Consider the following 25,522-nt stretch of genomic DNA (forward strand, 5'->3'; position numbering starts at 1 on the left):
CTACATATGCTAGTTTTGTGGCCGCTCAAGAAATAGTCAGGCATGGGAAGGGTTTTGTGGCTCCCGGTGTTTTCTTTTCTGTGGGAAATGGGTCCAAATGGCTCTTTGAGTGTTTAAGGTTGCAGACCCCTGCCCTAGAAGGACTCAGATTCCCCAACAAATCCCATATAGATATTTTATCAGAATAGCCATTTAAGGATATGCAAATCAGACACATATTCTCATGTGTCTGATGTGCTTAGTTGTTGGACAATTTTTCTTTGCTTTGACCAAAATAATTGAGAAAAAAAAAGAATGCAATTCTGGTAGATTTCCATGAACCTTCTTGGTCAAAGTGATCAATCAATGTGGACATGATATGAATTTTACCTGATTAAACCAGGTGGGCCAGATGATTTCATCCTCTCTAATGGTCAGCAGGTGACGTGAGAGTGGGTCTGGATCTATGGTTCCCACCTTAACTCTACGGAAGGATTGGTTTGGGAAAATGACCCAGTTAATGATATCAAATCTTCCTACAAATTCTCCGTTTTCATCAAAGGAAATCTTGTCTCCGGCACTGTTATTGAACGAAACTCCTCTCAGGAAATGGTGAAGCTAGACAGCAAGGAGGAAAAAATTGGAAAGGAGATAAAAGCATGGGATGAAGTTTGATTGAAGATGCTTTGCAAAATGTCATCAATCTGATGAATGCCATCAAATAAGAAAACAGATACTCAGCACAATTATAGTTCTATAAAAGTAAAGGTAAAGGTTCCCCTCACACATATGTGCTAGTCGTTCCCAGTTCTAGGGGATGGTGCTCATCTCCGTTTCAAAACCGAGGAGCCAGTACTGTCTGAAGACATCTCCGTGGTCATGTGGCCGGCATGACTAAATGCCAAAGGTGCACGGAATGCTGTTACCTTCCTACCAAAGGTGGTCCCTATTTTTCTACTTCCTTTTTTTACGTGCTTTCAAACTGCTAGGTTGGCAGACGCTGGGACAAGTAACGGGAGCTCACCCCATTATGCGGCACTAGGGATTCAAACAACTGAACTACCAACCTTTCAATCGACAAGCTCAGCATCTTAGACACTGAGCCATTGCGTCCCATAATACTAGAGTACTAGAGTATTAAAGTATAGTACTATATAGTAGTATAACAATAGCAGATTGCATCATTGTCTGGAACCTTAAAGCTTCTTATCCTAAATGATTAATAAGGTTTTGTAGCTTAATCTCTGAGCAGATTTCCCACAGATTATGAAATCTTTATTCCTTATGGGAAAAAATATGCCAATCTTCTACAAATATAATGTCTGACTTAATATACGGAAAGCCTCCAAACCTTAGAAGACCTTAAAGCAAATGCTTCTTGGTGGAAATTATGTCAAAACCATAAGCAAAAAGAGATCTGCAGTGAATGTTATCAATTCTGCAATCAATTCTGCAATCAAGTCTGCGGAGCTATCCAGAGCCTGGATAGCTCTGCAGACTAAAAGCACTGTAATTTAACACCAGCTGTCTGCAATTAAAGTAAGTTTGAATCTTGCCAGGCTCAAGGTTAACTCAGCCTTCCATCCTTTCTAAGGTAGGTAAATTGAGGACCCAGTTTGTGGGGGCAATAAGCTGACTTTGTATAAATATACAAAAGTATGAAGGCTATTGCTTAACGCACTGTAAGCCGCCCTGAGTCTCCGGAGAAGGGCGGCATATAAATCAAATTAAAAAAATAATTCTTACAAGGATGATGGAGACAGTCCAATAGGAAGAACAGGTTCTAATGATCAAATAAAGGGAAATAATTCACGTCCAGTTTGGAATAGACTTTTGTGGAAATGGCATCACATTGGATGAGCCAGAACCTAGGGCCATTGAAGAAATAAAAACAAAATTGCTAACCAAAAACACCAAAGGGAAAACAAGAAACAATGGGTGAAAATTAAACCAAGGAGAAAACTAATTGAGAACTAAGGAGAGTTTTCCTAATGGTGAGAACAATTAACCAGTGGAATGGTTTGCCTTTAGATGTTGTGGGTGCTCCATCAATGGCGGCTTTTAAATAGAGACTGGACAGCCACTTGTCCAGAATGGTATAGTGCAGGGGTATCAAACTCAATTTCATTGAGGGCCGCATCCGGGTTGTGTGACCTCGGGGGTGGGGTATGTGTGTGGCCAGGGTGGGCATGGCCAGCTCAACATCACTTGTGTCAGGAGTGCCTGTGGTGGCCCGATCACTCTGCCAGTAAAAATGGGTTCCTGAGCTCCGTTTTCACTTGCAATGGCCTCTTGCAACCCTCTGCAGTGAAAATGGAGTTTGAGAGGGCTGAACGTGGTCCTCCCAAGCTCTGTTTTCGCTGGCAGAGGCACCGCGGGCTGGTCCTTTGCTGTTTCCAGGGTGGCCCCACAGGCCAGATCTAAGCACCCCGCAGGCCGGATCAAGCCTCTGGGCCTTGAGTTTGATGCCCCTGGTATAGTGTCTCTTCTCCATTGAGGGTGGAGACAACAGCCAGACGTGGGTTGTGCTCATTGGTCAGAGGTTGGACTGAGCCTGTAAAATCTTCTTAAATCCTCCCCTGTTGCTAGGGCACCCAGCTTTTTGCTCAGTCGTCAGACTGGACAGTTGTGTGGAAAGTTTGCTCTGTTTGCCTTTTATTGCTGTTAACCTTTGCTATCTGATTCATTCGGTTCCTTTGACTTTGGATTACCTGTGACTATTCTCTAGCCTGCTGGATTGGATTTGGGTAAATTATATCTTGTCAGCTCCTTGTGAGCTGCTGAGTTTTCTCTCCCTCAGCTCCTTCACTCCCGATTAAATTGATTAATCTTTCCCTCCTTTCGTGGAGCTATTCGCTCCCTTTTGGGGAGGAGGGTATTGGTTTTGCCCTACATTCCTTATTTAAGGGCTTTTACCAGGCCTTTAAACTGTTTGTGGAGCCTCACGCCCCCCCCCCCCTCCATAGGCTTCTCCTGGTTGCCGGAGAAATTTATATTTCATTTTAGTTGCGGAGTCTCGCGCTTCCTTGTACTAACCGCTTGTTGGTTGGCGCTAGGCTTCTCTTTTGAAGGAGGTTTGAAGCCTGTTTGTCTCCCCTCGCTGGCGCTAGTCGCCTCAGCTTATTAGCGCCGTTTCTCCGGTCCTCCCTCTCGCTGATTCAGAGCTCAGGCAATAAACGGAGTTTTCGGCTGCTAATTAGTCTGCCCCTCAGCTGTTCAGCGCAAGGAGCGGAGCACCGCGCTCCTGACTGTAGCTGCTTGTCGGCTCTTCTGAGGGGATCCTCATGTCCCTAGCCGACAACTATACCATCGGGGGCATTATTTGAGCTGCTTACCTTTCTGAGCGTCCCTTTGCCTATGTAGAGCCTCGCGCTCTCCCTGCAGCTTACTCAGGCGCCATTTTGTAGCGCCGAGCATTTTACCTTACTTAATAGAGCTTCGCGCTCTCCCTGCAGTTTGCTCGGACGCCATTTTGTTGCTCGGTGTTTTTGGCGCCGAGCAGTTTGAACATTACAAGGAGCTGCGCGCCCCTCCTGCACATTCCTGAGTTCCAATTTGAATCACTCCTCTAAGTGAGGGTGCTATCTGCAGTACATAAAAACAAGGAGTTTTTTCTTCCTTGGCTCTTTAAAACATTGAGTTTGGCCGTCCTAATTACTGTATTAGATTGCAGTTTACGTTATCTTACCTGGTTGATTGTTGTCTTCAATAATGCCTAAGGCACAGGCCAAGTCCAGACATGGCCACAAGGCCACAGTGCGCGAACAGTCTGAGGCCTCCCTCCGAGAGAGCCAGGCTCAGGCGCCAAATGAAGGGGTGAGGGCCCCTGCTCCTGCCACCAAGCGTCCCTCGCTTCCCTCCAAAGTGCCTAGGGGTCAGGGTAAGCTTCCCAATGACACTTCTAAGAAGCAGGTTGGCAATGGAACACCTAATTGCAGGACGGCCAGGCTTCCTTCTGAGAATCAGCTGCGGGACATATCTTTGACTCCTGATCAAAGATCTTTACAGGATTTTCCAATGTCAGTTCCTTCAACAGAGGTTTGGGGATCAGCTCCCTTAGTGGGGATTCATTCTACGGTGGAGTCCAACGCTCCCAGTCTTCCGATGGTTCATCCTCCTATCTCCTCTGTTCCGGTCTGAGCCTCTATGGAAGCCGGCCCGGCCCCAGGTCCACCTCCGGTCAATTGGCAGCCGGAAGACATTCAACGAATGATTGCTCTAGCGGTTCATCATTCCTTGTCTACTCATTTCAATCCTGCTCCAGGTCCGGCTCTTACTCGCTCGGTCCTTTCAGAACCTCCAGAATCTCCGAGCAGGTTTGATATGGAGGATGCCATTTCTCTGGCAGGTTCGGATTCTCCATCCGTTTCAGGGGTCAGTGATCACTCCAAGGAGGTGTACACGGAACCCCAAGAACCAGAGCTTTCAGAAGATGAGGGATTGCCCCCTGACCAACCAGCCTTCACGGGCCTTTTCCCCAGTCTCTCTTTAAGTCACTGCTCTTTAAGGTGGTAAATGCAGCTCAACTGGGTCCTACTTCTCTGTCAGACCCACCAACTGCGACCTCCTTGAATCCGTTGTTTGCAGAGCAACCAAAGGCTGTGACAGCCATTCCCACACCGCCACTTTTTATGGAAGTCATCCAGAAGCAGTGGTCTAGCCCCTCTTCTGTTCCAGTGCCTTCTTCCACGGACAAGAGGAACTTCATTGTTTCGTCAGACCTGGAGTCCTTGCTCCAGGTTCCCTCGGTCGACTCCCCTGTGGCGGCGTTGCTCTCTTCTTCCTCCATCCCTGGAGATCCGGAGGAAGGCCTGAGACCTGAGGAACGCAGATCTGAACAGGTTCTTCAGAGGGCTCACCTGGGTGCGGCATGGACCATTAAATCTGCGACCACCGCATCTTTCTTTAATCGGACAATGATTTTGTGGCTTAAACAATTGCAGGAAAAGATGTCTTCTGAGGACTCTAGATTGAGGCAGGACTTGAATAAGATTATAGCGGCGGTACAGTTTTCTGCAGATGCCACTTTGCATGCCACACGATTTGCTGCTAAGTCCCTGGCCTCCACTATCGCAGCCCGCCGTTTAGTGTGGCTTCGCCATTGGCAGGCCGACGCGAGGCATAAATGGCGTCTTGCTTTGGTGCCTTTCTCAGGATCTAAGTTGTTCAGCGAACACTTGGACAAATTCCTCATAGAGACCAAAGATAAAAGAAAGATCCTGCCGGCTGTTTTCCGTAGGGGGGAACCTAGGGTCTTCCCTTATCCACCTCGTTCTCATTTCCGGCCGGAGGGGGGAATAGGTCCCCACAGACACACGGGTAATTTTTACACGGGGGCCCTGAATTCTAGGCAGAGGGCGGCTACAGAGAGGCCAGCTAGGGGAAGAAATTTTGGTTCCCGACGGCCCTTTCGAGGGGGAGGGGGTCGTTTCATCCGTCGCCGTCGTTAGTAGTGCCAGGGATCCTCCCATTGGCGGACAATTGGGCCTTTTTGCCAAGGCTTGGGAGGGTACTACTTCAGATTGCTGGGTCCGGGCCTCCATTTCATCTGGACTGGCTATTGAATTTATTTCCACCCCCCCTTTGTCTTTTATCCGATGTCCTCTGTCCCACATAGCCGAACGTCGATCCCGCATGGAGTCGGCTATCAACCATCTGCTAGCCATTGAGGCTATTCAACGAGTGCCTCTTGACCAGGTGGGACAGGGGTTCTATTCTAGGGTCTTTTTAGTCCCTAAGTCATTGGGTGGGTGGAGACCGATTCTGGACCTTAAGCGATTGAACCAGTTTGTGGTCTATAGAAGGTTCAAAATGCAATCTTTGTCTTCAATCCTGGACGGCGTACGGAGGGGCGATCTCCTCTGCTCAATAGATCTCACGGAGGCTTATCTCCATATCCCCATTTGCCCCTCTCATAGGAAATTCCTTCGCTTTTGCTATGCTGGGATTCACTACCAGTACAGGGCCTTACCCTTCGGTCTTTCCTCTGCTCCCCGTAGTTTCACCAAGATTCTGGCGGCCTTGGCGGCCCACCTCAGGCTTAAGGCCGTTCGTCTCCAGTGCTACCTGGATGACATCCTTATTATGTCATCTTCCCATCAACAGGCCATGTCTGATATCCAGCTTACCATTCAGACACTGGCATCACACGGCTTCTCCATTAACTTGGAGAAAAGCCACCTGGAACCATCGACTAGGATTCTTCACTTGGGGGCTATTATTGATTCAGCTCAAGGTAGAGTTTTTCTCTCCCCGGATCACCAGGCTGGTTTGAGATCTATGGTAGCTAAGGTCCTGAGAGATAGGAGGGCTTCCCCTCTTCTCCTTTCCAAACTGCTAGGGAAGATGGTCTCGGCCATCTCTATTGTTCCATGGGCCAGGTTACACCTTAGAGACCTTCAATGGTTTCTCTTGCCTTTCCAGAGAATGGGCAAGGGATCCTCCTTGACCAAGGTGGCTGTTCCACGGGCGGTGCTTTCATCCCTTCGCTGGTGGCTGTCTCCTGCGCTCTCCAGGGGTTGCCTGTTCCTGGAACCCCAGTGGATAACTGTGACTACCGATGCCAGCAAGTCCGGCTGGGGGGCTCACTGAGGTGCCCAATTTGCGCAGGGGACCTGGTCCACTATGGAGGCGGCCCGCAGCATCAATTGGCTGGAGCTGCGGGCGATTTTCCTGGCACTTCGGGCTTTTCTACGGCTTGTGTCCGGCGAACACGTGTTGGTATTAACCGACAATACCTCGGCCAAGGTGCACGTCAATCGCCAAGGCGGCACCTGATCTCCATCGCTAATGCGGGAAGCAAAGAGACTAGGCCTTTGGGCGGAGAGGCATCTGGCCTCCTTGAAAGCGGACCACATATCGGGTGCCTCAAACATGATGGCAGACTGGCTGAGTCGCCAGCAATTGGACCACAGAGAATGGAGCCTCCATCCTCTCCTCTTTTGACAGATAACGGTCTTTTTCGGAACGCCAGAAGTAGACCTCTTTGCTTCCCCTCAGAACAGCAGGTTGCCTCGTTTCTTCTCCCGCTTCCCTTCCCTTCAGGCAGAGGCTGTGGATGCTCTGCGCTCCCCTTGGCCACAGGGCCTGCTGTACGCTTTTCCCCCGCTTCCCCTCATCCCGAGGGTGATTCGGAAACTGTTACTGGAACAAGTGGAGGTTATTCTTGTGGCCCCTCATTGGCCAAGGAGGTCATGGTTCGCAGACCTCATTCATCTGTCAGTGTCCCCTCCTTGGAGGATTCCATGTGCTCCAGATTGCCTCAGCCAGGGGACGATTGTACATCCAGAGCCTCAGTGGCTCCAGCTGACCGCTTGGCGGTTGAGTGGGAAGCTCTGCAGCGGGACCACATCCCTTCTGATGTGATCCATACCATCCAGGCATCCCGACGGTCATCTACGGAACGGATTTATTCTGCTACCTGGCGATCATTTTCCTCTTGGTGTGAAACCCAGGGGTTTTCTCCCCTTCGAGCATCAGTCTTGCAGGTCCTCCAGTTTTTACAGTCTGGTCTAGTCAAAGGGCTGTCTCCAAACACACTCCGGAGACAGGTGGCTGCAATTTCTTCCATCCTGATGTATAATTCTGTTCATTCGCTATCTCAACAGCCTCTGATTCGCCGTTTTCTACGAGGTGCGACTAATCTCTGCCCTCCTGTTCTGCATCGGTATCCCTCTTGGGATCTTTCCTTGATACTGGACTCTCTTATGGGGTCACCTTACGAGCCTCTCGAGTCAGTCTGCTTGCGCTTGTTGTCTAGCAAGGTAGCTTTTTTGGTTGCAATTACATCGGCACGTCGAATTTCAGAGCTTGCAGCATTGTCCATTAGAGAGGATTTGTGTGTCTTCCATGAGGATAGGGTGGTCCTCAGACTGGATCCTACCTTTGTGACTAAGATTAACTCTCCGTTTCATCGCTTACAGGAACTGGTTCTACCAGATTTCTATCCTTCTCCTTCCGGTCCGGCGGAATGTCGTTTGCATATGTTGGACGTCCGTTGAGCACTTAGTCTCTACCTCCAGAGGACTGCTGATATTCGGCGGACAGAATCGCTATTTTTTTCCTTTCTACCGTCTTCTTTAGGACAGAGAGTGACCTCTTCCACGGTGGGTCGTTGGATCCGTGCAACGATTACAACAGCTTACGAACTTCGGTCGTTGCCCCCTCCTTCTTCAGTCACAGCCCACTCGACCAGAAGTGCTGCGGCCACGGCGGCTTGGGCTTCGAGGGCTTCCTTGGACGAGATTTGCAGGGCGGCAACGTGGATGTCTCCTTCACCCTTTATTAGACACTATAAACTGGATAAGTTCGCCTCTGCGGAGGCTGACTTTGGGAGGCGTGTTTTACAGGGTGTTGCAGTTCGGGAGGGGTTTTCTGCCCAGACTGTTCCCACCTGTGAAATGGGACAGTGATCTTTGGTATGTCCCACGTCTGGCTGCTGTCTCCACCCTCAATGGAGAAGGGGCGTTGGTCCTACCTGATACGCCCCTTCTCGTTGAGTGGAGACAGCAGCCAGCCCCGCCCGGGGTTTTTCAGTCTGGTCATTACTGTTATTGGTTTTATCTCATTGTTGTATTCCTGTTTTTTTCTTTCCACACACCGAGCCTGTTTCCTCCTTCGACAAAAGCTGGGTGCCCTAGCAACAGGGGAGGATTTAAGAAGATTTTACAGGCTCAGTCCAACCTCTGACCAATGAGCACAACCCACGTCTGGCTGCTGTCTCCACTCAACGAGAAGGGGCGTATCAGGTAGGACCAACGCCCCTTTTCTTTCTTTCTTTCTTTCTTTCTTTCTTTCTTTCTTTCTTTCTTTCTTCTTTCTTTTATTAGATTTATATACCGCCCTACTCCCGAAGGACTCAGGGCGGTGAACAGGCACAAAATAAAATACATAAATACAAAAGTTAAGAACATAATTAAAACCAGATTAAATAATTTAGCCCGAGACAATTAAAAATCCCAATAATTTAAAACAAATTAAAATTTTGATTTAAAAGAATTTTAAAACAGGGGAGAAGATTAGGCCAGGCCGGCTTGCTGGAATAGGAGAGTCTTCTCTCCTGCTTGAGAGTGTGAACTAGAAGACTTCAAAGATCCCTTCCAACTCTTTTATTCTATGTATGTTCAATACAGTATAGAGCAGCTCATCCCAATCTTTTTCTCTGACGATACGTTTGGATCACACATCTTCATAGAAACACCCGACTTGAAGATAACATTGGTTCTTCTTCATGGAAATACGATCTCTGATCCCAATCATCTCACAGCGATCAGTAAAATAAAATAAACTGACAATGTTACTGTGGCATCAACAGATATGGTGAAATATCCTGCACTAATCTGATCAGGAGATTTACCTTCCATGACAGTTCTTTAAGAATTTTCAATGTCATCCTCGATCTTTGCTTGTCTATGGATGACTACAGGGCATTCAAAGCATGTGCCACAGCATAGACAGCGTTGTAGACACAGTAACTGTGGGCAGTCATCCTTGTTTCAAAAATGGTTATATGGAGAATCTCCAGCCTCTCCTGTCCAGTGCAGATATTCTGTTCCACTGACTCAGTGGGAAAATTTGGAATCAGACAATTAAAAAGCTGTTGCCATATCTCTTTTAAGAAACCATCTGTTTTGTGCAAAAGAGGGTTTCTCATCTGAACAAATTTCTGAAATCCTGACACTTCCTTAGATTGAATTGCCAGGGATATAGTGCCATGCAGGAAATCTATGTCCCAGTTTTTTTGAATCATGATTGATGTAAAATCCACCTCTGCTGTCATGATCCAGACTTTTCCTTTTTTTTCCTGCTGTGTCATAATATTCTGACATTTCAAGTAAACCCCATAAGGTTGCTACGCTGTGAAATTCTCCATGAAATATCACTACATTAGCTCTGCTACTCAAGGCACAGTTTAAGTTAGCACGGAATGCTTCCAGAAGCACAGAGAACTCATCGATTATCCCACCAGCTATCTTTTCAATGAAATCAAAACAGATGCCATGCTTTGAAAAAAAAGGTAATACTTTCCGGAGCAATAATTCTGCCTGACTGCCAATGCCAATATAAAATATGCGCATCCATGTCCACTTGAAATGTAGTAAGAGCTGAAGAATCCCATAATATTGATAATTAACATTTGGGAACATCCAATAGAAGGAAATGGCTTGGTTTTGTGCATTCATCTCTGGAGCAGAAGAATAGGCAAGCTAAGAGAAGGCAGCGATAAATAAAGAAGGAAAAAATAGGATAGGAGAAGATTTTTTTCTTGGACAGAAATTGATTTACATTTTTTGCTTGTTTGCTATTACAGCAAACCCTTAGTCTGTTGCGATTTCTAGAACTACAGTATACTGCCTATTTTTAACTGAAATCATGTGGTCTGATACTAATGGAATTTCTGCTTTAATGAAACCTCCCAATAGTAAAAAAGTAATAAAATATTTCATTGGTAACTATTAAGGTAAAATATAGTTCAGTGGAAGTACGGAAGGTAATCTGGATTTCCAGATTTTGATTTATTTCACATACTTCTCTTACTGTGTTCCATTTTTTGTTTACCCTTTTTATTGTATGTAATTCAGGGGTGAAATCTATTTACCTTCCTTACCGGTTCTGAAGCACACGTGCCGCATGCGCACACACCTTCTGCGCATGCACAAAACCTTCTGTGCATGTGCAGAAAGTAAAAAAACATTACATCCTGGTTAAAACTAGGAAGTAAGGACACCCGGGAGGCGATCGCTACCAGATCGCCGAACCACAGGGAAAAATCGCTACCGGATCAGGCGATCCGGTCCGATCCGGGAGCATTTCACTCCTGATGTAATTAGGATTCACATTAGTAGCCAAATCAACATTCTGGAACCCAAAAACTTGTGTTTCATACAGAGGAGGGTTTCACATACTGTAGCAACTGGTTCGCCCAACACCGGGAATGTGTGCTCGCGCCATCCGTACATGCATGAGACATCAAACAACACAGCAATTCGCTAGCCCGCACCGTCCACACATGCATGTGGTGTCAAAAACACAGCAATATAGGATGGGATTGCACCCAGGCGGGTGGGCGGGGGCGGACCCACCTGCAGGTCACCACTACAGGTTCGCCCGAACTGATCTGAACCGGCTGAATACCACCTCTGATTTCATATTCAACAAGCAAGGGACTTGTGATGGATATTTCTGCTATTTCATAAACAGGAACTACCTGTGCAATCTTGTATTGACTCAGAATGGTTGCTCCGTCAAGAAAATCATTTGTGTTAGGTCCTCCAATGACTGCGACCAGATTGTTCTGGAAATCACATTTATAGTTTGGGATGAATCTGCCTGGTGTGGAGAGAATTTCCATTGTTGCTGCATATGTTGGTTTTGGATTAAAATTGTTGTTATAAATGTTGAAGCCCAGGGTGATATTGGTCAAGATCTGGGGATTTCCATTAATCTCTTTTACAGCAAATACCAGAGCCAAGATGTGTTGATAGGTCTGAGTTAATAATCTGCAAGACAATTGAAAAATAATAAATACCTTCAATGCATATGTTTACAGAGAGACCCAGTTGCAATTTTAATAATTCTGAACATGATCACTATCTGAGGTCCTATAAAATACATGGGATAAAATGTTTGCAGATATTAACTACCATTAATTTGGATGGTAACAACTAAATATTAGAAATATAAATTCACCGTTAATCCTACTTCTATAAAATTTGTCTTATACATTTTTCTCTGCAAATCCATGGTAGAACTAATGCTGGCCAGTTTGAAATCTGGATCATATTCAACATTCTCCCAAAAAACAAAACAAAATAAAAAATGTAATGTGAGGGTAGTTTCTTTGAAAGTATCAGTATCTCCAAGAATGAGGTTCTACAGATGACAAACCCTTCTGGTCTTTCTAAGCTAAAATAAATATGATTTTTCAAACATAGTCAGAAATGGTTACCTTGAGTTAAACAATTCCCAATTTGAAAATTCTTTTTAAATTCTTTTTGGTGTTATTAGATTATAAATGTATTGTTTTATTCAACTTCTACCCTCAAAACGATGCTATAGAGCACTGCACACCAGAACAACTAGACACAAGGACAGTTTTTCCCAAATGCCATCACTCTGCTTAACAACTAATTCCCACAACACTGTCAAATAATTTATTAAGACTGTATTACTTTTATTCTTCTCTTCCTTACTAGTATCTATCTCTTCCCAGTTATTACTATAACCATGTTGCTTGTATCTTCAAATTTGTATTGTTTTTATTTGTTTCCTAGTACGATTTGAAAGCTTATTAGTAACCTTGACTATCACTAAATTGTATTTTTTTATTCTTGATGAATGTATTTTATTCTTCTTATGTACACTGAGAGCACAGACACCTAAGACAAATTCCTTGTATGTCCAATCACACTTGGCCAATAAAGAATTCTATTCTATTCTATTCTATTCTATTCTATTCTATTCTATTCTATTCTATTCTATTCTATTCTATTCTATTCTATTCTATTCTATTCTATTCTATTCTATTCTATCATTCCATTCCATTCCATTCCATTCCATTCCATTCCATTCCATTCCATTCCATTCCATTCTATTATCAGGTCATTGACAGATATATCATCCATCATCTATCTATCTATCTATCTATCTATCTATCTATCTATCTATCTATCTATCATCTATCAATCTATCCAGCCAGCCAGCCAGCCAAAAAACCCATTTCCTTTTCCCTCCTCACAAAACAGTAAGCAAACTGTATTGTCATCACTTCTGATTTTATCAGGACAGAGATACAACAGATATATCTTTTCAGCATCCAACTTCTTACATGAATTCAACAAAATAGTCTTCAAAAGGATATCTTTGGAACGTGATCTTCTCTGACATTACAAAACTGTGAGACATTAAACCACCAAGTATGGAGTCCCCTAGTTCATGGTACTTCTGAAGAAATGGACTGAGGTCACTCCTAGTGTCTTTTGAAAAAGAAACTTTGCAAATAGGAAACAGCCCTAATATCAACATTCCAATGATAAGGTATCCAAATCTTCCTGTAAAAAACCTGCTTGCTTCCCCCATGACTGATGGAATATTGTACAATTGAACAATCAGGATTCAGTTGGGAAGCCAAAGTTGCTGGCAACAAAATTTAGGCTATTGAGCTACAACTCCTCTGTATGCATTATTTCAAACACCAAAGACAATGTTTTATGGGCTTAAAGTTCCAGGCTAGTCATGCCTTGTTGTATTTTACAGGGAAATGCCAAATATAAAGGAGGAGTCAATCAAGATTATAAGAGTAATGCAGATGATTACCTCACCAGAGCTCTTCCTGATTCAAAACAGTGAGGAAATATATATTTTTTTCCTTGTGGTGTTGCACAGTTATTTTTCATCTTATTCCCATGGTGCAATTATAGGGCATGCATTGTAATGGCTATTCAAAGAGATGCCAGGGGAAAATAATGTTCACAACAGATGAGCAATTTTGGAATAATGTTTTTTATAAGATTTGCACTAAGTTGAAACATGCATGTTCATGAGAAATTAAAAATAAGTTTAGAAATCCAAAATGACTCCTTTCTTCAGCACTCTCAACTCTCATATCTTGATTTTCTACTTCTCTTTGCTTTATTGGGATTGTTACATTTTCTCTCCAACCGAGGGAAAGTAGGAAAACTCTACAATGCCATGGTGGGGTGAGGTGCATGAATAAATATCAAGCGAGGGTGGGGATGGGAGGGTAGACCTGCTTACCCTTGGACAGTTGCAGCCAGGCTTCTCATATCCTGACACCCGTCTCGCCTTGCTGGCCCACTTGCCACCATTTGCGTGGATCACCCATGTTTTGCCATCAGAGGCCTTCAGGAAATTGACATGTGTGTCAATCCAGAGTGCATTTCTCGATTGCAGAGGTCTTTCCTGAAAGCCTCTGTCAGCGAAACAGAGACCAGGGGCGACACACTTGAGTGGCAGCAAGCAGTGGTGAAATGTAAAATTTGTTACTACCAGTTCTGTGGGCATGGCTTGGGGGGGGGGGGTAATGTGACTGAGTGAGTGTGGCCAATTTTTTTTTTTTACTTTTAAAAGCATTTTTTCTACAACCTCTTTGGTCGAAGAGGTTGTAAAAAATGATTTTAAAAGCCTCTGATTATCAAGCAACTCATCTGGGATCATCAGAGGCTTTTAAAAGCATTTTTTCTATAGCCTCTTCAGCCAAAGAGGTTGTAAAAAAAATGCTTTTAAAAGGCTCTGACTATCCCAGCTGAGTTGTCTGATCATCAGAGGGGAGGCTTTTTTTTTTACTTTTAAAAGCATTTTTTCAGCCGAAGAGGTTGTAGAAAAAATGTTTTTAAAAATTAAAAAAAAAAGCCTCTGATGATCGTGCAGCTCAGCTGGGCATGGGGGGGAGGGCAGGGATTTTTGCTACAGGTTCTCCGAAACACCCACCGCCATCGCTACTGGATTGGGTGATCCAGTCCAAATCGGGAGCATTTCACCCCTGGCAGCAAGTATCTACAGAAATAGGCTGTCAGTGGCCATATGGGCTCCTGCTGGGCGAGGCTGTCAGTGCTGCAACCGTGAGATGAGATGGTGGAAGACATGTCCCAAAAATAAGACTGTGTGCCTCTTTTGGAGGCAAAAATATAAGAGCGGGTCTTATATCAGACATTAATACTGTACATCAGACATTAATACAATTGAACGAGCCCAGAGATATTCCATGAGAAGAGTCCTCCACTCCTCTGTTCGAAACAGAATACCTTATGCCACCAGACTTGAAATTTTGGGCTTAGACAACTTTCTCTAAGTCCAAAAGCGGACTTTGGTGCTTTCGATCCGACCTAAGAACATAAAATTATCTGCTACAATGTCCTACCTGTGAATGACTATTTCAGCTTCAACCACAACAATACACGAGCACACAATAGATACAAACTCAAGGTAAACCATTCCAAACTCGATTGCAGAAAATATGACTTCAGTAACAGAGTGGTCAATGCCTGGAATGCACTATCTGACTCTGTAGTTTCTTCCCCAAACCCCAAAAACTTTAACCTTAGACTGTCTACTGTTGACCTGACCCCATTCCTAAGAGGTCTGTAAGGGGAGTGCATAAGTGCACCAGCATGCCTACTGTCCCTGTCCTAATATTCCTTTTTACTTACTCTTTTCATGTATTCAAATTATGTTTACACTTTTACCTGTTATCTTATATATGCTTGACAAATAAACTTATGATTATGATTATGATTAAAAACAACAATAAAGAAGAAAAAATTACTTAACTATCAAATACAGTAAGTCTAACATTGAACATAAAAAATCCACCCCAGCGGGATGCTAAAAAGTAGATAAATAACTCTTGATAAATTCTCCTCCTCTTACATAACTGCTCTACAAATAGTTATAAACTTTCTCATCCTTATTTTACAAGAAAACTATATTATATAAACAAATATTCCAGATGAAGAGATCTCTATCTGATAATCAAATTGATGAGTGGTGGGTTTCACTTACCTTTGCTACCTTTTCGCTTGCGTGTGCATGCCACTTCTGTGCATGTGCAGAAGCTTGTGCGCATGTGCAGAGCGTATTTGATGATGTCCGGGTGGGTGGGCGGAGCCTCCCACTGCTGCTACTACCGGTTTGCCCGAACTGGGGTGAACTGGAAGCAACCCATTACTGAAATTGACTCTCTCCCTCCCTCCCCCCCCCGTCACTCTGTTGTTGTGACCTAGGCTCACTTAGTCATTACATGACACAATTTAGTCTTAAACAAACCTATTTTATTATAACAGCTGGGAGTTACTTCATTCCCAGCTTAGTCCAAATTAATTCCAAAAGAAGTCCTTCAGAAAAAGTCCTTTGGCTTATCACAAACCTTTATCTTCTTTGGCACCTTGCCAAAGGCCTTTCTTGGCAAAGCCCCACAAAGTTCAGAAACAAGAGACGCCAACTGGAAACAAATGTAGCAATGTTGCTGTCAGATGTAAATGCCTTATTCTCTATTGTGTAAATAATGTATATATGGGACATCAGGGGTTAACTTATTCTTTGGTTTTTAATGTATTCATAATTTACCACTCCCATTCCTGGCTCCACCCCTTGTATATATAAGTAGCCACCCTCACCATTTTCTTTGCTTCTATCTTGAATATTCAGCGAATATAGAATGCCTATTATAAATAAAGAGAAATATATTTAAATCTCTAATTCTTATTATCTTTATTGAGTCTGATCCTGAAAATATTGCAACAAGCTGGTAGCAGAGGATGGTTAATTGACTCAATAAATAATTAAAAATGTCTAAGAAAGATAGGCCCAACACCAGGGCCTACAGCAAGGAAATAGAAACTGAACAAGAGATGATCAACGAATCCACTAACGCGATTTCGAGAGAATCCGAAGAATACACCACTGAAGAAGAAGAACTGATAAATGAAAATAATGACCAGGAAGAAATCGAAATAGAAAATAACGAACTCAGGTCAGAGATATTGAAGATACTAAAAAGCCAGAAGAACGATGAAAGCCTCATCGCGAACCTCCGAGAAATGCTGAAGAACAACGGAGCAGCGAGAGAGAAAAACGTCGTTAAAGAAAAACCCAAAGATCAAAAAACTGTGAGTGAAATGAATACTGAGAAAGTCGTTGTGAAAAAGAAAAGATGTGATCCCGCGCGAAATTTTGAATGGCAGCCATCTTGGTTTCAACGAACTTCAAAAGAGAGTGAAGCAGAGCCAATCAAAACGCTCAGTTCAAAATTTCTGGCGCGAAAAACGCTATCAGACGACGAAAGTGAAAAAGAAGACTCAAACTCTTCAGAAGAACCAGAATCAGAAAGTGAAGACGATTTAACAAAGTCTCAAGTAAAGTCAGCAATGAAAACGCTTTTTGCTGCTTTTGGGCCAAGATTGAAAATTTCCAAGGCACCAACGAAGAAGCAAGAGATCAAACCGACAACTCGAGACCTGCACGCTCCCATCCTGACTTCGAAGGCGACGACACCTGAGCCCAGAGAGCCATGCCGATTCCGTCCTACACCGCAGACCGGATCAAGTGCCAACGCACACGAAAGAAAGAGAAGAGCTGTCGCCACCACCAGAACCCCTAAAACCGAACCAGAGACCGACTCATCTGAAGAGGAGCGGAACGAGAGAGCTGAAATGGAGAGAACCTTCCACGACGACGCCAAGGAAGAAATGAGCAACGCGCATGTGCAAAGCTACGTAGACGGCCCCGAAAGACTTGAACTGGCCAGAGAACCGCGCAGACTCGTTGCGAGCATCCCCATGCCGTTCTGTAATTTCCTGCACTTGCGAGACCACGGACTGCCTCAGGTTGTAAGTAATGGACAAAATAATGTGGGGAACTTACCCAGTGACTTCCCAAAACTTAGAATTGATGGCATTAATTTACAAGAGTGGTATCAACAGCTTCAGGTTGTCTTTATGAAAGAAAATTTACTATTCTTTATAACTAGTCCTCCAAGAAGACCTTGGACTTTAAAAATAGATTGTTTACATCATAGAGCATTTTTCATAATAATATCTAGCGTATCTCCTGCAATGTATCATAGCATCAAATCAAACCTAACTGTGTCAGAAATAATTCAATGCATGTTTAATCTATTTCACAGCGATAGCGTAGCTACAACTACAAGAATGTCTAAGGATTTCTTTTCTTCTAGAGTGAAACCAGGGGTTTCTATAAGTGAGCATTTGATATCTCTAAACAAAATAAGAGCTGAGCTGCAATTGAGGGGGGAAGTGATTTCAGATCAAACAATGAAAAGTGTTATTATCAATTCACTTGATCCATCATGGGATAGCTTTATGTCACACTTAGATACTATTAATTTAGGATATTTAACCATAGAAAGTCTATCTAACAAATTGATAGCAGAAGACAATTCAAGAAAAAATCGTTCCAGTAATCAAACAGAACACAAATCTTTTAGGAAAGTAGCTTTCCAAGAAAAATATAATGAAGCCTTTAGATGCCACAATTGTGGGTCCAGGGAACACAGTAGAAGAGACTGTCCCAAAGTCTCAAGGGAGAGACATAGGCCAGAATATAGGAGCAAATACAATTATAGACAGTCTTCCACAGATAGACACAAATATAGAAGCCCACCAAATTACAGAGAAAGTAGAGGGGGTAGAGAAAATTCAAAAGAGAGAAAATCTGGGTCACTAAATGGACTAAACAAACAAGAAAGCACCAAAACACAACAAAATGAGAACAATAATTGGCTTATTGATTCTGGTGCAACCAATCACACCACTAACAACAAAAGTATATTATCTTCATTTACAGAAGATAAGTTTGTGATAAAGGTAGCTAATCAAGAAAAGGTTCAAGTATTAGGCAGAGGAAATGTGAACTTGCCTGGTTTAGGTAAAATAGAGGGGGTATTATTAATCCCAGAAATACCTCATAACATACTAAGTGCTATAAAACTAAGCAGAGATTCTGACATCAATATAGTTTTCTCAAAGGGGAAAGCAACTTTAGAGAAGGACAAAACAAATATAGGCACTGTGATGATAAAAGGAGGTCTACCCTATCTGATAACAAAAGAAAGATGGTTACATAACATTGATTCAAATATGGAAGATTGTATTGAAGCAGATGATGAAGATGTTAGTAACAGTGACAATGATGAATGTAAAATAACTCATGATCACAAAAATACACACAATGAGAAGAAACCAAAAATAGGTAAACCAATTCATGATGAGTGTGCTCACATCTTACATAGGAAGTTAGGACATGCAAGCTTTCCTGTAGTTCAAAAAATGACTGAACACGCAGAAGGTGTCAAAATAAAAAATTGTGAAAATTATTTGGAATGCTCAGTATGCAAATCCACCAAACTAAAAACCAGTCCCAGACCAAAAAAATCTAACAGATCAACTAACAATATTTTTGACTTAGTACATATGGATTTAGTTGGTCCATTAACTCCATCAATTACCTATAGAAAACGTTACTTTCTAACAATAGTGGATGATTATAGTCGCTATGGTTTTGTTTACACATTAAAGCACAAGGATGAAACCTTTCAGAAATTTAAGGAATTCTACAAACGCATAGAAACACAACATAATATCAGAATAAAACAAATTATGACAGATAGGGGATGTGAATTCATGTCTAAAGAATTCTCCCAATGGTTAAAGGATAGGGGAATGCTACATTTCACGTCCAATCCATTTTCTGCGTTTCAAAACGGGATTGCAGAGAGAAAGAATTCCACACTACAAACCATGATTAGATGCACATTAGAGGATGCTGGTTTAGGCAAACAATTCTGGTCAGAAGCCCTACATTATTCAAATTACACTCAAAATAGAACCTGGTCCAGTATTGTGAATAAGACACCGTATGAGGTGATGTACAATAGGAAACCTAAATTAGCACACATGCACATATTTGGAGTCACTGCAGATGTGCACATACCTAAGCAGTTGAGGAGAAAGGGAGAAAACGTATCCAGAAGATTAAGATTTATGGGATATGAAACTGGAACCAAAGGGTACAGATTCATTGATAATAATAACAAATTTATAGTCTCCAGAACAGCTGTGTTCCATGAGCAGGCCAATTGGTCTAAACTGCACCTTAATGAAATATTTCCAAATAAATGCAAAGATGCGATATCTTGCGAGGAAGGGACAATAGAAAATCAAAACATTAACAAAAATAAGAACAAAACCAAAACTTGGACAAATAGTCAGCATAAAATAAAGACAGACACATTAACAAAAAAGGAAGCTAGATATTTGCACGACAACCATAGCAAACCTGAAAGAGCTATTAGAAACAATAGAAATCAAATACCAAGTAAATACAAAGATTACATAATGCATATGAATGGAGAACAAATAACACCTAATACATATGAGGAAGTATTAAAACTCCCTCGTGAAGAAAGAGAAAAATGGGAACTAGCTATGAAAAAAGAGATGGAAAGTTTGCAAGGATTAAATGTATTCACTCCTGCGATCGCACCTAAGGATAAAACAATTATAGGTACCAGGTGGATTTATAAAATTAAGAACCTAGAAGGAGGCAATACTTTATACAAGGCTAGACTAGTTGCACAAGGTTATGCACAAAAATATCCAGAAGATTATACTGACACATACTCCCCCACGGTGAGGACAGAGAGTGTTAAAACAGCTCTAGTAGTAGCATCTGCACTCAATCTGGACGTATTTCAATATGACATACAGACTGCGTATTTACACGCAAAACTAGATAAGGAAATATATGTAAGAGCACCACATAGTCAATACACTAATAAGAATGAAATTTGGTTATTAAATAAGAGTCTATACGGATTAAAGCAATCTGGCAAGAGATGGTACGATTGCTTGGTAAAAGTACTAAAGACCATGGATTTCAACGCTACCACTGCTGATAACTGTTTCTTTGTAAAAAAGAGTGATGATCACATTGAATTTGTATTAATTTATGTGGATGATATTTTGTATATAGGAAAACACAAAGAGAGCAGAGAAATCTTTGTAAATAAGTTAAACGAACATTTCTCGTTGAAATCTCTAGGTAAAGTGAATAAATACCTTGGTGTACAAATTAACAAAACTAGAAGGGGATTCAAACTTACTCAGAAAGATAAGATCATTGAACTTCTAAACAAATGTAATTTAAACAATGCCAAAACCTGTGACACTCCTATGCAAACTGATTTCCTTAGAAACACTGATGAGTCTTCCCCTGAATTTAAAGATAATACATTTTACAGATCAATTATAGGCTCACTCCTTTATATATCTAATTGGACCAGACCAGATATTGCATTACCTCTCAATTTATTGTCAAGATATGTTAGCAAACCAACCATGTATCATTGGGAAGCTGTCAAAAGAATTCTAAGATATTTGAAAAGTACATTAGATTTTTGTTTAGTATTAGAACCTAATAATGACAAAGAACCAAAAATTACCTGTTATGTGGATGCAGATTGGGCTGGTGATACATCATGCAGAAAGAGTACTTCTGGTTATATTTTTCTATTGAATGATTGTCCAGTTTACTGGTACACTGGTAAACAAGAACTGGTAGCCACTTCAACCACAGAAGCGGAATATGTTTGTTTATCCAAAGCTGCAAATAACCTTGTATGGTTCAATGACTTGATCTCAGATGTTTGGAAAAAACCTGCATTACCTTTTGTTGTGCATGAAGATAATAAAGCAGCCATTGAAATATCCAGATCCGATGCCATTGGACAAAGGTCCAGGCATATTGATATAAAATTTAAGCACGTGAGACAATTATCTCAAGATGGATTCATCAAAGCAATACATTGTGATACTTCTGAACAATTAGCTGACATATTAACGAAGCCTTTACCTTCTAAACAGCACAAATATTTAACTTCTAAATTGTATGTATTATATTGTCCTGAATCTGAATGTAATTGGTGTTGTATAGCGAACCGGCATTTAGAGGGGGATTTGTCAGATGTAAATGCCTTATTCTCTATTGTGTAAATAATGTATATATGGGACATCAGGGGTTAACTTATTCTTTGGTTTTTAATGTATTCATAATTTACCACTCCCATTCCTGGCTCCACCCCTTGTATATATAAGTAGCCACCCTCACCATTTTCTTTGCTTCTATCTTGAATATTCAGCGAATATAGAATGCCTATTATAAATAAAGAGAAATATATTTAAATCTCTAATTCTTATTATCTTTATTGAGTCTGATCCTGAAAATATTGCAACAGTTGCTTTCCTACAAAGAGCCCAAGAGCCTTTGCTGCTCTTTTAAGCCTTATGGGAGGAGCCAATCATCTCCTGGCCTTACTCCCGAGTCACCCTTTTTGCTTTAGCTGCTTTTGCCTTCTGGCAGCTCTGCGTATGTGTGCACTAGAAACAGGCTCCTCCTGCTCCTCTGCCTCTCTGCTATCTGACTCTGGTGGCTCCGGAGTCCACGCATCACTCCCAGATGGACCTGGCCCCATCTCTGCCACCGGCACAGAGGCCTCGTCTGGGCCTTCCCCAGACTCCAGGACTGGCCTATGGTCCTCCCCTGACTCTTCACTGTCCGACTCCGCTGCTAGCTCCATGAGCTGTTGGCGGATCACAACATCTGTCTCTCTCTCTCTCTCTCTCTGTCTCTCTCTCTCTTTTCTCTCTGTCTCTGTCTGTCTCTGTCTGTCTCTGTCTATCCCTGTCTTTCTTTGTCTCTGTGTGTGTGTGTGTGTGTGTCTGTCTCTCTTTCTCTCTCTGTCTCTCTGTCTCTCTCTCTGCGTGTGTATACACACACACACACACACACACACACACCTACACCTATATATATATATACACACACATAAGGGTCTCTCTCTCTCTGTGTTTCTTTGTCTCTCTGTGTGTATACACACAGAAACACACATATAAGGGCTTCTCTCTCTCTCTCTCTCTCTCTCTCTCTCTCTCTCTCTCTCTCTCTCTCTCTAGATAGAGAGAGAGAGAGGGAGAGAGAGGGAGAAGGTTAGCTCAAACTTTATGCTAATCTTCAAAACTCTCTGTTAACCATCTGTTACTATAAATAACTTGTAGAAAGTCGACAAATGACCTCCAGTCACTCATGAAACTATCTAGTTCATTGTCTCTTACATTTCCAACACTATACATTTTCACTAATCCATCTGGAGTCAAATACCAAAGATACATAATTTTATTAAAAAAATTCTTTCAAACTATAATTCAAAGTAAATTTTAATTCATTAGTCCACACATTCTCCCATTTATCTAGTGTTATGAGAAGTAGAATTTAAATGCTACATACCATTGTATTTTCACCAGTGGAGGAAAAAAAAGTTGGCAATATACGTAGTTTAATTCACTTTTTTTGTTAATTGCAAGTGTAGGGGGCAGAGCGCACATGTGCAGGGGGCGGGGTGCATATGGGGAGGCATGCATGCTCTTATTAAGATCTGGTCTAATTATAATGATGTAACATTTGGGAGGAAAGATAAAAGCCAGGAGCCCAGCACTAGAGGCCAAGATGGCAAAGATCTCCACAGCTGTTATGTATTTTCCTTTGGTGCTAATGTACGCAGGCACAAAGGACAACCAGACACTGCAAAACACCAGCATGCTGAAAGTAATTGACTTGATTTCCTGGAATGTGTCTGGTAACTTCCTAGCTAAGAAAGCTGCAATAAAACTGACTATAGCCAGAAAACCCATAAAACCTAAAACAGAATAAAACATTGCAACAGATCCTTCATTACATTCTATAATTATTTTGCTACTTATGGACCACATATCTACATCTGGGAAGGGGGGAGAGGTTCCAAGCCATACAGTACAAAAGGTACTTTGAACAAGAGAACAAGAAAGAACAATGAAAAGGGCCAGTCTATTCCCAACCCATGTCCTCATCCTTGATCCTGGTTTGGTGGCCATGAAAGCAAGAACCACAATGATGGTTTTGGCCAACATGCAAGAAACAGCCACTGAGAAGATAATTCCAAAAGCAGTCTGTCGAAGGAGACAGGTCACCTTCATTGGTTGACTGATGAAAAGCAGAGAACAAAGAAAGGAGAGGAGGAGGGAAATGAGGAGGGTGTAGGAGAGGCTGCGGTTGTTGGCTTTGACGATGGGAGTGTTGTGGTACTTCAAGAAGATTCCTAACACCAGTATTGTGATAAAAGAAAGCACAAGAGCTGATGTAGCTAAGCTGGCCCCCAATAGTTCTTTGAAGGATAGGTAAGTTACATGCTTTGGCATGCATAAATCCTGGTCGTTGTTTGGATACTGATCATCAGGGCACTGGAAGCAACCATCCATATCTGGAAAACCATATGTTTATATTTAAGTCAAAATGTAGCAGAAAGCTTAGCATTCTTTTTGTAAATGATGGTACATTATTTATATGGTTTATATATTATTTATATTATTTATATGGTTGGGCCAAGAGGGGGGGGTCCCCCTCGTAGAGATGTGCCCACCAGGTTTCCGCACATTCCATCAGCCAAGGGCCCAGGGCAGGGGTGTGGGGGTGGCGGTCGTTATAAAGGAAGGTCTTGATCCGAGGGAGGCCACTGTACCTCAGATAGCCGGATGTGAGTCTCTCCTGGTGAAGTGGGGCCATGCAATGCAGGTGGGCCTGCTGATCGCGTACCTGGCTCCCTGCCACGTGACAGCGGCCCTGCCCGAGGTTCTCAACGTTATTGCCGGGGTGGCGGTTGATACCCCCAGACTTTTGGTCATGGGGGATTTCAACCTGCCATCTACCGGTGGGGCGTCTGGGATGGCTCGGGAGCTTATGGCTTCCATGACAGCCATGGACCTGACACAATTAATTCATGGCCCCACTCACGTGGGAGGACACACTCTGGACTTGGTTTTTATCTCTGGTCAGTGGCGGAGTGGTCTGGATATAGGGGATATAGTTATTGAACCCCTGTCATGGTCGGACCATTCTCTCCTGAGACTGCACCTTTCGACCGCTGCACCCCACTGCAGGGAGGCGGAACCGACCAGGTGGTTCCGCCCCAGGCGCCTGATGGATCCTGATAGGTTCCAGAGGGAGCTTGGGCCAGTTCCTGAAACTCTGGCTCATGACTCGGCTGAAGATCTGGTGGCTGCCTGGGATAGTACAGCCGCCGGTGCTCTGGACCGAGTCGTGCCTTTGCGGCCTCTGACCCGACGCCGAACCTGCCCGGCCCCTTGGTTTTCCGAGGAGCTGAGGGAGATGAAGCGCCGGAAAAGACGCCTAGAGAGTGGTTGGAGGGCTAGTCGCTCCGAATCCGACCGAACACTAGTTAGGTCTCATATTAAGACCTATCTAGTGGCGATAAAAGCGGCAAAGCGTAACCACTTTTCCGCTCTTATTGCATCGGCAGATAACCGCCCAGCTGCCTTGTTTAGGGTGACCCGCTCCCTCCTATATCAGGGAGCGCGGGAAGACCCCTTGCAAGGGCAGGCTGAGGATTTTGCACAGTATCTGCACGATAAAATCGCTCAGATTCGGGAAGGCTTGGACTCTGACTGGGTAGATCCCGGCGGGGTGACTGAGGCTGGTCTTGAGAATGTTACCTGGGATGAGTTCGACCCTGTGACTCCTGAGGACGTGGACAGGATCCTGGGGAGGTTAAACGCAACCACATGTTTATTGGACCCGTGCCCCTCCTGGCTGGTACTGGCCACCCGGGAGGTAACATGAGGCTGGCTCCAGAGGATCATAAATGCTTCTCTGAGAGAGGGTTTCTTGCCTCCCACCTTGAAAGAGGCGGTGGTGAGGCCCCTCCTCAAGAAGCCTTCTCTGGACCCGGCCGTTTTGGCAAACTATCGTCCGGTCTCCAACCTTCGCTTTGTTGCGAAGGTTGTGGAGAGTGTGGTTGCGCGACAGCTCCCACAGTTCCTGGATGAAACCGTCTATCTAGATCCGTGCCAGTCCGGCTTCAGGCCTGGGTACAGCACGGAGACGGCATTGGTCGCATTGGTGGATGATCTCTGGAGGGCTCGGGACAGGGGTTGTTCCTCTGTTCTGGTCCTGTTAGACC

This window comes from Pituophis catenifer, unplaced genomic scaffold (assembly GCF_029215685.1).
Source record: "Pituophis catenifer annectens isolate HBS135680 unplaced genomic scaffold, rPitCat1.0.hap2 SCAF_5, whole genome shotgun sequence".
Classification (NCBI taxonomy): domain Eukaryota; kingdom Metazoa; phylum Chordata; class Lepidosauria; order Squamata; family Colubridae; genus Pituophis; species Pituophis catenifer.